The sequence below is a fragment of the Nicotiana sylvestris genome, chromosome 1 (assembly GCF_000393655.2).
Source record: "Nicotiana sylvestris chromosome 1, ASM39365v2, whole genome shotgun sequence".
In the NCBI taxonomy this organism is placed as follows: domain Eukaryota; kingdom Viridiplantae; phylum Streptophyta; class Magnoliopsida; order Solanales; family Solanaceae; genus Nicotiana; species Nicotiana sylvestris.
The window spans coordinates 35227256-35231234 of NC_091057.1; positions in this window are offsets into that span (position 1 = coordinate 35227256).

The following is a 3979-nucleotide window of genomic DNA, read 5'->3' on the forward strand; positions in this document are numbered from 1 at the left end:
TCGAACTTAGGAGGTTTGTACCCCTTGGGCAGTTCGACGTCGGACTGTATGCAAAGATCTTCATAGTTAAGCCCCCTAATTCCTTTGCTTCCTTTGATGCCTTGAATCTGGCTAGTCAATTTCTTGAGTTCTTCAGCCAGATTCCTGATGAGCAAGTCTTTATCATCAAACTCGGGTGCACTTGAAATGGGTAAGGTGGAGTGTGGCATGGGCTCCACGTGGATGGGGGTGTTATGATGGGTGTGAAAGTGGTCATTTGTGGAGTTTTAGAGTTCTGGGATGAGCAGTGGAGTTTTGTTGGAAGTATGGCAGGTGCTGCAGTGGTGATGAGGAGTGGGATGGTTTTGTGGCTTTGGGATATTTTGTGGAGGTATGGGGTTCTGAGCGTTTGGGAAATTAACTTCTGGAGTGGTGAGGGAAAATGGAGATTTGCCAGATTCCGAACCTGATCAAGTTCCTCTTGGAACTTCAGCAGCTTTTGTTCCAGTAGGGATGCATTTTCTTTGGAAACCTGAGTACCATGGGCATGAGTGACCTCTACCCGTTCAGTTGAGTTCTCCTTTCTGGTGTTGTTCAGATCTTCCATCTTCCCTTTGTTCTTGTTCTGACAGGACTAAGAGGAGGAGTGGGTGGAGGGCCCCTGGATCTTGTTGAATAAGATGATGTTGCCAGAGTACACGAACTAACCTTTGGGGAGGGGAATAATAAAACAAAAAAAAAGGTAACAAGTTAGTGAGGATTATAAGAAAATGTTGCAATATTTAAACACATAATGCAAGAATGTAAATCGTGTCCTACTTGGGAACCTCTTTGTGCCCGAGGTAGGCCTAGCGAGAAGTTGATTTGGAGAACTTAGAATGTTAAATGTCTCGTTTCATGATAAAAAATAGATGAATCCCAAATCGACACTAAATAACAGGAAATAAAAGTCACTAGTGGAGATTGGCCTTATTACATTTTGTAAAGCGAAAAAGGAAAAACTCCTATCTATTTAGTCCCAGAAGGACCTTCCCCAGACTCGGCATCTTTGGCTCCGTCGAACAGCTTTCCCAACTCGTGAAGTCTCAATTGTAGGTAGGCTCTGGCGAGATGTCCACCCTCGTTTCCCTCAGCATTTTGGCAATCCTTGATTCTTTTGAGAAATTTCCCTTCCAATTCTACTATACCCCGCTCCAAGTACCCCGGTCGCTTGTTGACACTGACAGCCATGTCTTTCCACTCTTCAATCAGCTTTTGGTTGGCTTCCTGTATCTCACGGTGCTTGCTTTCGCATTCCTGAATCCTCTTGCGCAGTTGATTATATTTGGCATGTGCCTCGGTCCTCTCGTCTATGATCCTGTCTCCCCTAGCAAGTCCTGGCTGACCCAGACCATCGTGATTAGATTCTAACCAGCCTGAATAGTAGGGAGCGCAACAAGTGTGGTATCTGTCTGGTTTGATAGTATCTCTTCCCATGATGATCTTGCAATGCCACATATGCTGAGCTTGGCACTTATAAGGACTGTTATCAGCTTGGAAGTCAGCCCGGAAGTGACTCATCTTGTCGACCCTTGGTATAACCTGCTTCCTACCAGCCTGTCTCATAACTTGAAGAGGGACATAAGGGTAGATTCCTCTCAGACCAATTAATATCAGAAACGGCACATCCCTGGATCGGGCGATAAACTCCTTGGTAGGGAACCATTCGAACATTCATTGTATTTGATCCTCAGTTAGGTTTTCAAACAGCTCTAACCATCCCTTGGCGTCTTCTGGCTGGGCAAACATGTTGGGCATGTAATTCATCCGCCTTGGATGATGGAAAGATATATGATCATCTCAGTCCCTTCGCTTAATCTCTTGCTGGTATTCACCACTTTGGAGATATTCTATGAGCCAGAGCTGGAGTAGAAAATTACAGCCCTCGAAGTGTTCGTCTCCTCGTTGACACTTCTCCAAGGCTCGGTATATCTCCACAATAATCATGGGCACAATGATGAAAGGTTTCCCACCAATGCCCTCCATCAGAGTTTTAGTTACCATAGTCAGCCTGGTATGGATCCTTGCTTTCTTCATTGGAAATACTATCAACCTCAGGAAACAAAACATAAATACAAAGACCCTTCGGTGAATATGCCCTAATAATATGATGGCAAATTTGCCAGGATAGGTACGGTAGGACTTGCTGTGACCGTACCTCTCATACAAGTAGTCGAAGGGGACATAAGATTCCTTCAGACATGTCAGTTCTGGATTCTTCTTCAGAACCATCATTTTGAGAAAACCCCTGCCCTTGCGGTTCTCAGGCACTAACAATCCCGGTGTTTCCCATGGTATACCGGCCAATCCTCTTATTTCTTCTAGAAAGGGTGTCATTTCAATGTCCCCGAAGCGGAAGACAACCCTCTCACAGTCCCAGAACAAAGTAGCAACTTCTATGATCTTGTTGTTGGGTTGAATCTCCAGAAGAGAAGGTAGATTGCCCAGATATTTTCGGACAAGAGTTTGATTACTAGAGTGAAGATCCTCCCACCAGTTTAGCAATTTTGGGTGGATGTTGGTGACCATGCCGAATCTGGGGACTTTGTGCCTTATTTTCTGCAAAACAAAAGGGTTAGACCCTTACCCCCATCAGACTCGACTATTTAATATCAACAATTGGCATAAAAACATTTAGTTCTCCAAATTAATGCACAGAACGTGGTAGTGTCCGTTTGGGTTTTGGGGAAACCTAGTGGAATTTGGACAAGGCTATCTTAAAGAGTCATTATGCGGACAACATAACTGACTTGGCTAGATTTTACCATGATGTATGCACAGTTAAACAGAGTAAGGTTTCTATGGGGTTTTAGACTGGTACCCTTGAGCGGACAACTCAAGGGGGAAAGGCACGGAACCATCGACTACACCGTTGATCGACTGGTTTTACCGCAAATACACCTTTTTCGGATTTAGGGGTGATAATATCGGAAGAGCGTAACCACTCATTATAAGCGTTGCTGTGGTATTTTGTTTGGCACAAGTGGAATATGATGTTGAGCATGATTATGCAACAATTAAAGCAGGTTGTCACGTATTTGCACGTTAGGAAAGCAGTAAATACAATAGTTTTTCATAACTTAAAGCGTTAGTAAAGGAAAGCAGTAAAGGAAAGTAATAAAGGGAAGAAACAAAAGACAAGTCAGTTTTGCAATCGAAAATAAAATTGAATGCTTGAAAGAAATAAACAGATAATTGCACATAAAGAAGCATAAATTCACAATAATAGTCTGAAATAGTAAAAACCTAAAAGAAATTCCCAGCAGAGTTTCCACGCTGTCGTGCCCCTTTTTTCCTCGCGGAATTGGGCTTATGACATTTGGAGGGACAACTCATTCCTTTTGGGAATCGGGTTTGGTTTGAAGAGTCGCCACCTAATGATTAGGGTGCATTAGGACACCAAGCGGGTTTGATTTGAGTAACCAGAGATGAGGTAAGGGCTTGAAATTATTCCAAGGGGAAGGTGTTAGGCACCCCTCGGAATCCACTAGTGTGGTTCCCGGCCAGACAATTATTGTGAGTTTAGGGTACAATTAACATATAGACAAATAAAGCTCAAATAGGAGGGGATTTCACATATAAAGGTTTGAAAATAGACAAAGTTTAAAAGAGCAATTTAAGGAAGCGGATTCTTGAATGAAAATGTTAAAGAAATAAGAATAAAGGAAAGGGGGGTCCTAGGTTTGCTAAAAATATGGATCACCCCACACAACGTCCGGTAATCACTCCTCAATGAGGGGCTACACGTGACGTTATCGCATGGTCATCATATCCATATCTACCATTCCCGTTAAGGTATTTAAAGCATGGGTTGGTCTCGCTTACTTATTGCATGCTATTACCCGTCCCAATCATATCAGTCCCGGAGGCATTTAGGACTACTAATCCTAAAAGGGAGGGATATTGGGCTTATTTGTAGTTTCAAAGGTAAAAACTCTAGGCGACATACAAAACACATATT